The sequence below is a fragment of the Silene latifolia genome, chromosome 2, assembly GCF_048544455.1.
Source record: "Silene latifolia isolate original U9 population chromosome 2, ASM4854445v1, whole genome shotgun sequence".
NCBI classification, from domain to species: Eukaryota; Viridiplantae; Streptophyta; class Magnoliopsida; order Caryophyllales; family Caryophyllaceae; genus Silene; species Silene latifolia.
Window position 1 is genome coordinate 186147837 of NC_133527.1, and position 15959 is coordinate 186163795.

The following is a 15959-nucleotide window of genomic DNA, read 5'->3' on the forward strand; positions in this document are numbered from 1 at the left end:
CAACAACGAGGCCACCCTCAAAGGAATGAAAGAAGCCCGACTCACCAAAGTCGGACAACAAAAAGCCCTTCCCGCCAGAGGGAGAGAAGCCGGACTAAGGTTGCGATGAGCCGATCGCTGCGTGTCATTCGACACGTGGTCGACAACCCCTCGCACCTATGTCCTCGAGATCCCCGTGTGCCGACTAAGCCGAAGTCGCCGCCCTTATCATACAAAGGGGATAGCGACCCGACCGACCATGCCGAGGCTTTCGAGTCGTACATGTCGGTATGGGAGCAGCCTGATGAGGTGTGGTGCCGAGTCTTCCCAACGACCCTGCATGGGATGGCTCAGAGTTGGTACAAGGGGCTACCTAATGGCTCCAGATATCTTTGTTATGCCGACTTGAGAGACAATTTCATAGCCCAAGTATGTTTGCAACAAGAGAAGGGTCGTGGAAACATCGATCTCCTAACTATCCGACGGGGGAGGACGAGTCCCTCCGGCTACGTGAAAAGGTTCGACGCTAAGGTTCAAGCAGATCCGTGAGCTGAACACCGAGCTGGCGGCCTTCGCACTGATGAAAGGCCTCCCGAAAGGCGAGTTCAAAAACGAGCTGATCAAGTGCGTGTGGGGTAATATCCGTATAAAACCCTTAAAATTTAGGACTATAACGCAAATTTTAACATGTGATAAAATGTCATAAACGAAAAATACAAGAGAAACGATAAAGAATAAGAATCAAACTCGGGTCCTGTGCAATTCGGCCTAGTGAACAGAAATCAATGTAGATTTCCTCCTAATCGTTGCACCCAAGACCGTGTGAGAGACTATGCCCCTTGTGCTAGAAATTACTCTCTAATTGACTTGCAATATTGAGAGAGTTGTTGTGAGGTTTTGTGTGAGATCTAGAATTTCAGAGGAAATTTTTCCGAAACCCTAATTTTTGTGCAAATGACAAAGATTAGGTCAAAAGGAGAGAGAGCCTCTCCTTTTGTTCACTCGGTCCAAACCGTGAGCAAGGGGAGGGAGTGGGCTTTCACTTCCTCCTTATTTTTTAACTCTTGGTCCGACTCGTATCGCTAAAATGTATATGACGGGATTTTATTATAAATCGTCATCGGTTATCGGTTATTAAAATATCAACTAGTAACATGACTCAGTCTATATATTAATACTTGTCCGACAATGACAATATTGTATAATTAATTAATTCAATATACATTAATTAAATATAATCGTTTATATTCAATTTACGAATTAACTGCTTAATTCGCCTTAGCCATTATTATTTAATCCGTATTAAATAAATATCTCAACATCGCGTTTGACTAATTATTAGTCAATAATAACTCCGACTAATCGCTTAGTCATATTAGGCATCAACATGATGTATTTTCATCTTGTCACATTTCTCAAACGTATCCTATAGGTGTGACTTTTAGGGACCAGTTGATCACCGCCATCTGTATGACAATAACGTCAAACTTATCTAGCAAGCCAACCGTTATTGATAAACGTGGACCAACTGATAATAATACAAAAGTATACCCTTTGATCCTTTTAGAGATTTAAATGTTATTGTACTAACTGTAGAGGACACCAGCCTCAACAGTGCAAGGACCTCAACCTGGACTCCGCCAGAAAGATGGCCGACCGAGCCGTAAAGGTGGAAGACTATCACAAAACCTGGGTAGGCCACAGTGAAGCTGGGCACCCAGAGAGGAAGAGCCACCGGGACAACACAGATGAAGGTCGCCGTGACGGGAATAGGTCACGGCCTGAAAGATCTAATAGGAAATAGCACTCGGCGGGCGCCGGGGGGAGTTCGGGACCATACTACCGAAGCGGTACGAAGTCTCACCCCCCGGTCGCCTCTCCGGCCGAGGTCTTTACCCTAAGCAAGAATGATGGACAAAAGTGGGCAAGGCCCCCCAAGGCGAGGGGGGACGGTGACACGAGCCAGTTTTGCGAGTACCACGGCCATACCGGCCATAAAACTGACAACTGTCGACATTTAAGGAACGCCATCGAAGAGCTAATCCGAAAGGGGAGCCTCAGCAAGTATGTAGCTGGAGGCCCAGGAACAAGCGCCGATGGGGCGAATAGAAAATCAGTTTTCCAACGGATGGGAGTAATCCAGGTTGTCATCGGGGGCAACGAGAACGGTGGGTCAGCTAATGGGCACAAACGACATCTAAATGAGCTATACCAAGCCATCAACTTTGTGCCTAAAACAGCGATCCCCGCTTCCACCATCCCCGATATAACCATTGGAAAGAAGGACTACGAGGGAGTCGTCGCCCCCCGACCGACCCGCTTGTAGTCCACCCGGATATAGCCAACCACTTGGTCAAAAGGTGCCTGATTGACACAGACGCTTACACGAACATCATGTTCAGGGAGTGCTTTCTTAATCTCGGTCTGAAGATTGGAGACCGAGCTCCGCACTAACCCGCTATCTGACTTCTCCGGGGCCGGCCTGGTACCCCGGGGTCAATCGGGATCTGCCGGTGATGTTCGGCCAAGCGGATGCGGCTAAAAATGTTTTATCTGAGTTCGTGGTTATCGATGGTTCGTCTGCCTACAATGTTCTCATAGGCCGGGTCACTTTGAGCGAGGCCGATGCAGTGATGTCCATCCGGGCCCTGACATTGATGTACGTCTCAGACCGGGGGGAAGCACAAAAGCTCGTCTCAAAGGACGAGAGAGATGAAGTAGTCAATATCCAAGTGTCTGCCAGGGGGTGCAACATGCAATCCCTCAAAGTGGCGAAAAAATCGGAGAAGGGGAAGAGCCCATCCTTGCAGCAGGAGGGCGATCCGATGAACACTAATGTCGGCATGGTCGAAGGAGCCGAGACCGAGGAAGTGGAAATTGACCCGGGCGCACCGTGAATCGTCGGTGTCGACCGGAGCCAAAATTCGAGCCGATCTCCTAGACCACCGAGGAAGAACAAAGATGTCTTCGCATACTCACCGCCGAGATGCCGGGCGTGAGCGGGAGGTGATCGTTCACAAGCTGAACGTACTCTCCACCGCTCGGCCGGTCAAGCAGAAGATGAGGAACTCCTCGGCCGAGAAGGATGAGGCCATCAAAGCTGAAGTAGACAAATTATTAGCGGCGGGCTTTATCATGTCTTGTACTTACACTACAACAAATCATCACTTGCGCCACGAATTATGCCACGGGAACTCATAATTCGTGGCTAAATTTTGCTTAGCCACGGGAAAAACTTATTCATTATTTTGGAAAAAAATTTATGCCACGGGATAACTTTTCCCGTGGCAAAAAGTCACTTCCGCCACGAATTAGGCTACACCCGTGGCAAATAATCATTTTAGCCACGGCATATGTCACACCCATGGCGAAATTTTATTTAGTCATGAATTGTTCCGTGGCAAATATTTTTTTAGCCACGAACAAACAAACACCCGTGGCGAGTATCTTTTCCGACTTAAATCTGAATGAAATTTAATCAAATATAATAATATGAAAATACATTTGAATATAAAAATTTAGAAACACTTTGATTAATTTAATTAATATTTTTTATTGTTTTATTTACTTTAATAATAAATTTTAAAATTTTATAAACTTATATTCAAGCAAAGAAAAGTTTATCGTCTAATTTTTTGATTTTTTACAGATCACATTTATGTTTTGTAGGTTTTTCAAAATATTGATAATTTAAAAAAATTGTTTTAATATATACTCTGTTTATTAAAGTCGTGAATTTCTTTTACTTTTCTAAATTAAACTTTATAATCTTGAATAACAATCTTAAATGATCGTATCACATTTAAAGATATAGCATATCAAATTGAATAAAAAAGTTATTTACCATCTATCTTTGAAAATCTAAAATTAATATATTGTTAAACTATTTCATTCAAAATTTTATTTCCAACTTTATTTGTAGGATATTTATAGAAAAATTTGAAGTTGATATAAAATTTACGGCAATTTCCCATGGTACCCTCGAACTTTCCCACATTACGCATGGTACCCCTTATTTTAAGTTTCTACATATGTTGCCCTTGTGTTTACCTTTTTCATTCCCAGGATACTCTTTGGGGAAATTTCGTCATAACGTCGTTACTCCTATAAGTAATTTGATGAGTAATTGTGTATGTTATGTTTTTATTGTTATATTATTTAGGTACTAAATGTTAGTTTATTAGACAAAATAAGGATTTAGGTATTATTAGATGATGAATTGATAGTGTATTAGATAACAAAAAAAGGCGTCACAAGGCATATGAGTAGCGGCGTTATGACGGAAGTTTGTCAAAGGGTATTCTGAGACTGAAAAACGTAAATACAGGGGTACCATATGTAAAAACTTTAAAAAAAGGGTACCATATGTAATCTGTCAAAATTTGAGGGTACCGTGAAAAATTTACGTAAAATTTAACTTGCTGAGGAAAACAATTGGGAAATTTTTTTTCATTGAAAATGAGCGCATCACACGGAAAAATATATAAATTATAATAATTTAAAGTCACATGTGCAATAATGTGAAAATTTTAAGAAAAAAAACGATAAATCATAACAAAGAGAAATCAGTTTAAGAAAATAAGCGATTCTTTTGTACAATAATCTTTTTCGTGGTTTTGGGTAAAAAAGTGACTATTTTTTTGTTAATAGTGATCACTTTGGGGAAAAAAGACCTTTAATTATAAAAAGCGGTCATTATTTTACCAAAAAATGGTCTCATTTTTCATATCGCAGGTACAACAGTTATACAATAGAATTTGCGAAGAAAAATATAAGAAAAAAATGAGTACATGAGAAATGAAAATAAGTATGTCGCTAAACAAAAGAAATAAAAAAATGTTAGGAAAACACAACTAATTTTACTTTTTGGAGAAAATGGTTTACTGACTTGGGCAAAAAAAATGATGTCAAAATCATTAATCAGGAGGTTAATGTCGAAAATTTAATTGTTTCGGCCAAAATAATGTTTTTCCCGCAAAAATTGTAAAACATGTAACATTTATGTAATTAAATAGTACTAAAGGTAAGATTTGAAAGTAAAAAAATAAACTTAAAAGGATTCAAAGTGCTAATTATATCAACAAAGGTAACATTCAATTTCGGTGGCACATTAAAATAACTCTACGGTTAAGCGTGCTCAGGTGAGAGTAGTGTTGGGATGGGTGACCTCCTGGGAAGCCTCTCCGATGCTCACAAATGCATGACTCGTGAAACGAAATAACGTTCAAATGAATTAAGTTAACTAGCGAAACAATTACCTAGATTGTCACGGTTCCGTATATGATAAAATACCCATTGTGAAAAATAAATAAATTATTTTACGTTTTATTTATTTAATTTTCATATATATTATTTGACACGGGAATTATTTTTTCGCCACGGGAAATTTCTTTGGCCACGGGAGTTATTAGCCACAAGAGAATCCGTGGCCAAAAATTCAATAATAGCCACATTCTTGTTTTTCCCGTGGCTATCCCTTTGCCACGGCCACTTGCGCCACGGAAGGTATTCCCGTGGCAAAATGATTTAGCCACGGAAATTTAGTACTTGCGCCACGAATTAAGCCGTGGCCCAAGTGCTCATTTGTAGTAGTGTTACCCTGAGTGGCTAGCAAATGTTGTAATGGTGAGGAAATCGTCAGGGGCGTGTGTAACACCCGCAAATTTCTCATTTTGACATTTAAAATTTATTAAACCGTTTAACCACTTTATTATATATTTTTGAATTATTCTATTTAATTAATTTTATGTCAAACACGATTTTTATAAACGTATTACATAAAAGCTCGTTTATATAAAAATACGTACGATTTAATTATATCTTTAAGGCATAATTTATATAAAAATAAATGTATACGTATTTTAGTCGGATAATAATAGTGACAATAATAATGACCGTAATAATAATAGTGACAGTAATAATATTAGTTTCCGTCTCAAGTTAAAATAAACTCGAGACATTATTCCGTCTAGCTATAGGCCGTCACATTTCTACTTGTGAGACTAACCTTCCTCGACCTATCCTATTTTAACAACACATCACACCCACCTAATATTTTATATATAATTATGAGTCGGGATTGATAATTGTGAGACGGGTTATTAGTTACGGGTTTTAAAATAAAACAAAACGCTTGAAGCCTCGATTGGGCCGTGACATTATGCTGCCCAAATACCCATTTGTTTATATACTCAAGAATAATAGAACATGGCCTTAATTGACAATCAATCAAATAAAAAAAAAAGAGAAAAGAAGACAGGGAGAGGAGAGCAGCGTGAGAACGGACGAGCGACGAAGGGAAAACAAGGGTCTTTTATCTGGTTCTAGTGACAATTTCTAGCTCGTTTTTCATCCTAGATCGTAAGTAATTCATCCTAACTCTTTAAATTCGACTATTACCTTAGAATTTTGTGTTTATATCGATTTGTTGTTAACCCTAGAAATTAATTTGGGGGTTTTTGATTATTGTTATTGAGGCGGGTTATTTTGGTCGTGACTGACCGTGACCTCGGGTGGTTGGTGGTGGTGTGATTGTCAGCCGTGTGTGTGTGCAAGGTGTAGTCGGGTTTTGGTTGTTGGGATAGGGGTTACAATACACGGTTTTTATACTGTGTGTGGTGGTTCGTTGGGGCGTGTATGAGGCTAAGTGAAGGGAGTGTTGTACGGTGGTGACGAGGCTGCTGAGAAGTGGTGCTAGGGGGCTGCTCATGCGGTCTGCTCAGGTGTGTGTAGGCCGTGTCATGTTTTGGGAGACGGGTTTTGTTTGAGTAATTTTTAATAATACCGTTTTATACACTTGGATTAGACTAGATTAATTCTGAGGGTATGTTTTTATAAAACCGTCTTATACATTAAATTGGGACTGTTTGGTGGTCAATATGAAACGGCTTACTTCTCTGTTTTGGGAATATGGATTAATGATGAGTTCATAGGAATTGGGTAGTTTGTGTGAAGGTGGCTCGAGAGTTGGCCGATTTGTCGTATGGTTCAAAGTGAAGTTGATAGATTGTTGGTGTTAGCTATGGATTACGCCAAACTAACCAAATTTAGTGTTTATAGTTTACTGCAATTTATCTAAGTTCTAAAAGAGTATTGAATATGTGGAGTATAAAGCTTAGTATATATGTTGGGATCATGTTTATGAAAGAAGGGGCTGAGGTAGTGTATTTGTAGTTGGTTGAGGGACATTAGCCAACAAGAATTTCATGAGTATAATTTGTACATTTTATTTAGCGTATTCGCTAAAATTCTAAGCCATAAGATTAGAAAATTAAAGTTTGGCTCATAAACCGCAGTGGCGAGCCGGGCATACAAAAAATGCCTTTAGTAGTCGTATGAGGTAGAGTGAATCCTACCTCAACCATTAGCTACTCTTGTACAAAGAGGTGTGCACATAAAGTTTTAGCCGGTTATTTTTGTTAACCTCTTAGTCTTAAGGAAGGAAGTATTATTTTGGGTTTTAATTCAATGTATTAGTTTGTCAGTTTATAGTATGAATTATAAAGTATAAACCTTTGTTAGTGATCCTCTTTCGGAATTTAGATCATAGGTGATACATGTATGTTCAGCGAGTTTTGACCTTGGTAGTTGTATCTGAGATTAGTCGGCTAAGCTGGGATGAGTTTTGGGTTATTTAAAATATAATTAAATTAATTTTCGTCTCATATTTTATATAAAGATAATTCGTTAATATCGTCCTTTCACATAATTATTTTAGGTGACTCATATGGGGTTGAAGATGAAGAGTAATTTTGGGGTTTTAGAAGCTTTCTCAAGTTTTTACTTGTCTCTTTGCTAGCGTAAGGTAACTATTCCGAGTTACTCGACGAATTAATGTCACATTAGTAGTTAATGTGTGCCTGTTGTTTGATAAGTGTTTAGGTGAATGAATAATGTTAGGATCGTTTACAAAATGAAATTGTAATTAATAGGCTCAAATGAATTTTATGGTGATAATTGTAATGTTTTGTTGATTGTGCCGAAAACTGAGCCTTAGTCCCTTTGACTGATGCGGTGTCAGTTAATTGAGTGATTGGTCAGCCGCAATTTGACCCGCACTGTCGCGGTGGGGTTGCGGGTAAAAATTCGGTTGAATGATTTAGATAATCGGCCTTTTTCTTGTTTTAGGCCATTTATCAAGCTTTTGTTCACATGTATAGCTTATTGAATTTAATAGTGACTTGTATTGTAGAAATGGCCCTAGTTTCCCCTGAAGCCTTTAATATGGTTACTATTGTTAGAATTAGAAATTAGTATTGAATACTTATTGAGGATTCTGTTGGGATTGTATGCTGTAAATAGACATTATAAGCCTTTCACATGATAGAATGCTAGAATTTATATTGATAAGCAGGACTTTTTGCCCTCTTAAGGTTAAGTGGGTGTCTTACTTGACTTGTGTGGTGAGTCATGTGTGGTGTGGGCTAAAATATTCAAGTCGGGACTAGTGGGACTAGGTTCTAGGTGAGTATTTCGGCCTTCATCATAGATAGGTCTTTATAGTCTCTGACGAGTATATGTTCACCGCTTGATAGCCTTTGTGTTTCCGACTAGTGGATGTTTATCCAAGTTGGGGCATGACCTCGGGTACTTATTTTGATAGTATGGGGTCAGTTAAGTACTAGCCAACCCTTCGGTGGTGTCCTTAGGGTACTCACTTCACTTTGTTTTAAAAAAAGTTGTGAGTCTTGGGTGCGGTGGTGTGTATCCGCATGTCTAGGTCTGCTTGTGATTTTAGGCTAGGGTTGTGTTGTCTCTTGGCCATGTTTTCTTAATAGTAACCGCTGAGCCAAGATACCGGTTCGATTACCTTCCCTACCTCGTGGTATAGACTTGAGTTATAAAGTGACTATTGACCGTACTAAGAACTTATGCTTGTCTTTGATATATTGCCCTTTCTTGTATGGTGATTCTATGAATCATAGAAGGTGAGATGCAAGCCGGCTATGGTTGATAGAGTTTGGATTCCTGGATGTTATGTGATTCACATGATAGTGTAGTATGAGTCGGTCTAGTATTCACATGCTAGGACTATGTGGCGTTATATTATTGTTCACATGATAAGCACGATTGCCTTAGCATCTATATGCTAAGGCAGTGTGTGATTCGTATTCATATTCTTATGTTTACATGTTATATTAATTATGACATTTCGTGGTGGGAGAACTCTGAGTTACTCCCCATCGACCGTGGCTTTCGTATTTGTATAAAATGCGAATGACAATGTAGGTGATGCATATATGGGGTACATGGACGAGCTAGCGAGCAAAGTAACCTTGGGACCTAGACTGGTTTTATTTCATTGTGACCCTTAAACCCTTTTTATGTCACATACATTTTAGGGACATATGTCTCCCTTTTCTATTTTGGGTTTGTATCATTACATTTTCTTATCGTTAGCTATGGCATGTAAAGTAGTTCGTTAGCATTGCAGGTTTTGGCACCCGCCTTTTGGAAATGTTGTGATTGGTTTAGAAAATTTTTGAAATTACAGGTTTTTGGCTAGTTGAACCAATTACAAACATACCCTGTCAGTTTTTCTGTAGAATTACGTGTTTACTTTTCCGCAATAATTGAGGGTGTCACAGTTGGTATCAGAGCATATTTGCTCCCGACGCACGTTTGTGCACCCCAATATAAATAACTTGACCTTAAAATAATAAACTTGAGAGATGGGTAAGATGGGTAGATTTAGGACCTTATGTTGTAGTCTCTTTGTGTTTGCTCTTTGTTAGGTACTAACCTGTTTGTTGATTGTCATTTAATAATTGTTGCGTTCTTGGATCAATGACTGTGAGCTTATCTATAGCTAATGGAATTATTACCCTTTTAAAAAAAAATTTGAACTAAAGGTTTTGAAAATATTTTAATGTTTTTCACTGGTTTTAACGTCAATTAGTGTTAAAGCTTGTTATTGGAGACGTCTGATAATTAGTTTTATCATTTGTTGGTGTAAAAATGTATTTTTATGTCTTTGAATTGGAATATTGATGTTCTTGAGTGATCGCCAAGAGTATCTCCGTTCCATTGAAAGGACACTTATATTTTAAAAAGATCAAGATTTAGTGCCTTTTGCTGAGGATTGAAGATTTGTTCAACCTTTGAAGAATGCTTCTACTTCCTTGAAGATGTTTCTCGTTCTTTTTGTATCTCGCCTTATTCTTAATCTCTTGGTGTCTATCCTTCTTCTAAACTCTCTATTCTTCTTCCTAGGAAGTTACATTTGTATCCTCCTAACTTGTCCTTTCACCCTTGCTAATTCTCCCTTAACGCCTTTTAGATAGTTCTTTTTCTTTTGTGGGGTGTTAACCTTGGTTGGATAATTTGGCTTGTGGAGTTGTTTCTGGTTGACCTATAACCCCGGTTTTGAGAAGTTGTGATATTGGAAGGACTTAGGTTGAGTGTTGTTACCTTAGGAGTAAACACGGAGTAAGGTTTATGATGTGATTTTGGAAAGAGATACCTTTAGGATGTTGATAGCCATACATAAATTGATGTTACCTTATGACATTGTTGTTTGAGATTTGAGTATCTGACATTTCCTTGTTGTCTAATTTCCCTTTCTCCTTGATCATGAGCGTTACCGTTCATACCTCCTTTCCACGCTTCATCTTGCTCCTCCTTTAAGTTTGACACTCGTATCTTGTGAAACTCTATCTTTGGCATCCTTGTAATTTTGACTTCAATTTCTACCCTATGAAATTCATTATAGCTCTCTTGTTGCTTAAGTTTGAGCTCTCTTAACATACTTTGTTTCTATGCTATCTAAGTTACTTTCCTTTTTGGTACAATTTTTAAACTTTCAAGCTACCAGTTTCGATTCATTCTTAAAAGTTTATGTCACTTCTGCAAACCTAACTTATTTTTAAAGATTTGAAAATGAAAATTTGATTTAGTTCCCTATTCATTCCTTGAATATAAACTCATTTATCGTAATTTTAATTACTAAACCCGAGATTTCGTTAAGTTTTGTCCAATTTCTGTTAACTTTGATCTATTTATGATTTCTTTGTCAAAGTTTAATGTTACATTTTCAGGAATTTAACTCCCCTTTTAGTTTAAAGGTGAAACCTTTAATTCTATTTTGGCTTTTTGCAAAAGAGAATTTGAGTAGATTACCTTTCTCTTATTTTGATTTTAACGTTGATCGGATGTTAGAACTAGTTATTGGAAACGTTTAATAACTTGTTCTACTCTTGTCGACGAATGATTTTTGTTTTAAATTTGTCTTTGACATGGAAAGTTAGCGCTCTTAGGTGCACGACAAGGGCAATTCCGTTCCATGAATGAGACTTATATTTTTGAAAACTCTTCATTAATGTTTTTGAAGGTATTTTGATTTTTGATTTATACAAATGATTTGCCTTTTGACCTTATCTCTGATTTGGAATGTGATGTTCTTGAATACGTAACGAGAACACTTTCGTTCCCTTGATGAGAATCTGGTTCTGTCGGAAAATTTTATTTGAAACTTTTGGAAGAATTTTGATTCTTACGATAAATAACCTTTAAAATGTTTTGGTTACCGATTCCAATTCCAATTTTATTTTTATAACTTTTCATTTATACTTTCAAGTTTCGAGGACGAAACTTTTTAAAAGGTGGGGTGATTGTAACACCCGCAAATTTCTCATTTTGACATTTAAAATTTATTAAACCGTTTAACCACTTTATTATATATTTTTGAATTATTCTATTTAATTAATTTTATGTCAAACACGATTTTTATAAACGTATTACATAAAAGCTCGTTTATATAAAAATACGTACGATTTAATTATATCTTTAAGGCATAATTTATATAAAAATAAATGTATACGTATTTTAGTCGGATAATAATAGTGACAATAATAATGACCGTAATAATAATAGTGACAGTAATAATATTAGTTTCCGTCTCAAGTTAAAATAAACTCGAGACATTATTCCGTCTAGCTATAGGCCGTCACATTTCTACTTGTGAGACTAACCTTCCTCGACCTATCCTATTTTAACAACACATCACACCCACCTAATATTTTATATATAATTATGAGTCGGGATTGATAATTGTGAGACGGGTTATTAGTTACGGGTTTTAAAATAAAACAAAACGCTTGAAGCCTCGATTGGGCCGTGACATTATGCTGCCCAAATACCCATTTGTTTATATACTCAAGAATAATAGAACATGGCCTTAATTGACAATCAATCAAATAAAAAAAAAAAGAGAAAAGAAGAGGGGAGAGGAGAGCGGCGTGAGAACGGACGAGCGACGAAGGGAAAACAAGGGTCTTTTATCTGGTTCTAGTGACAATTTCTAGCTCGTTTTTCATCCTAGATCGTAAGTAATTCATCCTAACTCTTTAAATTCGACTATTACCTTAGAATTTTGTGTTTATATCGATTTGTTGTTAACCCTAGAAATTAATTTGGGGGTTTTTGATTATTGTTATTGAGGCGGGTTATTTTGGTCGTGACTGACCGTGACCTCGGGTGGTTGGTGGTGGTGTGATTGTCAGCCGTGTGTGTGTGCAAGGTGTAGTCGGGTTTTGGTTGTTGGGATAGGGGTTACAATACACGGTTTTTATACTGTGTGTGGTGGTTCGTTGGGGCGTGTATGAGGCTAAGTGAAGGGAGTGTTGTACGGTGGTGACGAGGCTGCTGAGAAGTGGTGCTAGGGGGCTGCTCATGCGGTCTGCTCAGGTGTGTGTAGGCCGTGTCATGTTTTGGGAGACGGGTTTTGTTTGAGTAATTTTTAATAATACCGTTTTATACACTTGGATTAGACTAGATTAATTCTGAGGGTATGTTTTTATAAAACCGTCTTATACATTAAATTGGGACTGTTTGGTGGTCAATATGAAACGGCTTACTTCTCTGTTTTGGGAATATGGATTAATGATGAGTTCATAGGAATTGGGTAGTTTGTGTGAAGGTGGCTCGAGAGTTGGCCGATTTGTCGTATGGTTCAAAGTGAAGTTGATAGATTGTTGGTGTTAGCTATGGATTACGCCAAACTAACCAAATTTAGTGTTTATAGTTTACTGCAATTTATCTAAGTTCTAAAAGAGTATTGAATATGTGGAGTATAAAGCTTAGTATATATGTTGGGATCATGTTTATGAAAGAAGGGGCTGAGGTAGTGTATTTGTAGTTGGTTGAGGGACATTAGCCAACAAGAATTTCATGAGTATAATTTGTACATTTTATTTAGCGTATTCGCTAAAATTCTAAGCCATAAGATTAGAAAATTAAAGTTTGGCTCATAAACCGTTGAGTGGCGAGCCGGGCATACAAAAAATGCCTTTAGTAGTCGTATGAGGTAGAGTGAATCCTACCTCAACCATTAGCTACTCTTGTACAAAGAGGTGTGCACATAAAGTTTTAGCCGGTTATTTTTGTTAACCTCTTAGTCTTAAGGAAGGAAGTATTATTTTGGGTTTTAATTCAATGTATTAGTTTGTCAGTTTATAGTATGAATTATAAAGTATAAACCTTTGTTAGTGATCCTCTTTCGGAATTTAGATCATAGGTGATACATGTATGTTGTTGAGTTTTGACCTTGGTAGTTGTATCCGAGATTAGTCGGCTAAGTGGGATGAGTTTGGGTTATTTAAAATATAATTAAATTAATTTTCGTCTCATATTTTATATAAAGATAATTCGTTAATATCGTCCTTTCACATAATTATTTTAGGTGACTCATATGGGGTTGAAGATGAAGAGTAATTTTGGGGTTTTAGAAGCTTTCTCAAGTTTTTACTTGTCTCTTTGCTAGCGTAAGGTAACTATTCCGAGTTACTCGACGAATTAATGTCACATTAGTAGTTAATGTGTGCTTGTTGTTTGATAAGTGTTTAGATGAATGAATAATGTTAGGATCGTTTACAAAATGAAATTGTAATTAATAGGCTCAAATGAATTTTATGGTGATAATTGTAATGTTTTGTTGATTGTGCCGAAAACTGAGCCTTAGTCCCTTTCGATCGATGCGGTGTCGATTAATTGAGTGATTGGTCACCGCAATTTGACCCGCACTGCCGCAGGTGGGGTTGCGGGTAAAAATTCGGTTGAATGATTTAGATAATCGGCCTTTTTCTTGTTTTAGGCCATTTATCAAGCTTTTGTTCACATGTATAGCTTATTGAATTTAATAGTGACTTGTATTGTAGAAATGGCCCTAGTTTCCCCTGAAGCCTTCAATATGGTTACTATTGTTAGAATTAGAAATTAGTATTGAATACTTATTGAGGATTCGTTGGGATTGTATCTTTGTAAATAGACATTATAAGCCTTTCACATGATAGAATGCTAGAATTTATATTGATAAGCAGGACTTTTTGCCCTCTTAAGGTTAAGTGGGTGTCTTACTTGACTTGTGTGGTGAGTCATGTGTGGTGTGGGCTAAAATATTCAAGTCGGGACTAGTGGGACTAGGTTCTAGGTGAGTATTTCGGCCTTCATCATAGATAGGTCTTTATAGTCTCTGACGAGTATATGTTCACCGCTTGATAGCCTTTGTGTTTCGACTAGTGGATGTTTATCCAAGTTGGGGCATGACCTCGGGTACTTATTTTGATAGTATGGGGTCGGCTTAAGTACTAGCCAACCCTTCGGTGGTGTCCTTAGGGTACTCACTTCACTTTGTTTTAAAAAAAGTTGTGAGTCTTGGGTGCGGTGGTGTGTATCCGCATGTCAGGTCTGCAGATTTTAGGCTAGGGTTGTGTTGTCTCTTGGCCATGTTTTCTTAATAGTAACCGCTGAGCCAAGATACCGGTTCGATTACCTTCCCTACCTCGTGGTATAGACTTGAGTTACAAAGTGACTATTGACCGTACTAAGAACTTATGCCTGTCTTTGATATATTGCCCTTTCTTGTATGGTGATTCTATGAATCATAGAAGGTGAGATGCAAGCCGGCTATGGTTGATAGAGTTTGGATTCCTGGATGTTATGTGATTCACATGATAGTGTAGTATGAGTCGGTCTAGTATTCACATGCTAGGACTATGTGGCGTTATATTATTGTTCACATGATAAGCACGATTGCCTTAGCATCTATATGCTAAGGCAGTGTGTGATTCGTATTCATATTCTTATGTTTACATGTTATATTAATTATGACATTTCGTGGCTGGGAGAACTCGGAGTTACTCCCCACTGACTGTGGCTTTCGTATTTGTATAAAATGCGAATGACAGGTAGGTGATGCATATATGGGGTACATGGACGAGCTAGCGAGCAAAGTAACCTTGGGACCTAGACTGGTTTTATTTCATTGTGACCCTTAAACCCTTTTTATGTCACATACATTTTAGGGACATATGTCTCCCTTTTCTATTTTGGGTTTGTATCATTACATTTTCTTATCGTTAGCTATGGCATGTAAAGTAGTTCGTTAGCATTGCAGGTTTTGGCACCCGCCTTTTGGAAATGTTGTGATTGGTTTAGAAAATTTTTGAAATTACAGGTTTTTGGCTAGTTGAACCAATTACAAACATACCCTGTCAGTTTTTCTGTAGAATTACGTGTTTACTTTTCCGCAATAATTGAGGGTGTCACAGCGTGGAGGATGTGTGTTAACTTTACCAATCTTAATAAAGCGTGCCCTAAAGATTGATATCCCTTGCGTCGAATAAATAGTTTAATTGACGCCACGGCAGGCTACACTATGCTAAGCCTGCTAGACGCCTTCTCAGGGTATCATCAGGTATTTATAGCCGAGGAAGATATGCCTAAATGCGCATTCATCACCGGTAACGGCACATTCATGTATAAAATGATGCCGTTCGGTTTGAAGAACGCTGGCGCAACTTACACTAGGTTGGTGGACAAAGTGTTCCAAGATAAAAAAGGGCGAAACATCGAGGCTTACGTCGACGATGCTATTGTAAAAAGCAAGTCCGACAAATGAGCACTTAGCCGATTTGGGCGAGACATTTTGTTCACTAAGGAAATATAAAATGAAGCTTAACCCAAAGAAATGTAACTTCGGTGTC

The 15959-nt window shown here is 37.8% G+C and overlaps 1 long non-coding RNA gene across 2 annotated transcripts; it reads left to right on the forward strand.

Annotated features, from left to right (window-relative positions):
- Window positions 1-6188: 6188 nt before the first annotated feature.
- On the forward strand, window positions 6189-15364 carry LOC141643791 (uncharacterized). Of its 2 annotated transcripts, XR_012543769.1 has the most exons (4): window positions 6189-6339; window positions 7697-7783; window positions 13658-13744; window positions 15162-15364. It is a non-coding gene; the product is annotated as an uncharacterized LOC141643791 (long non-coding RNA). The 2 variants fall into 2 exon arrangements; XR_012543770.1 differs by lacking the exons at window positions 6189-6339; window positions 7697-7783 and adding an exon at window positions 12185-12301.
- The last annotated feature ends 595 nt before the right edge of the window (window positions 15365-15959 follow it).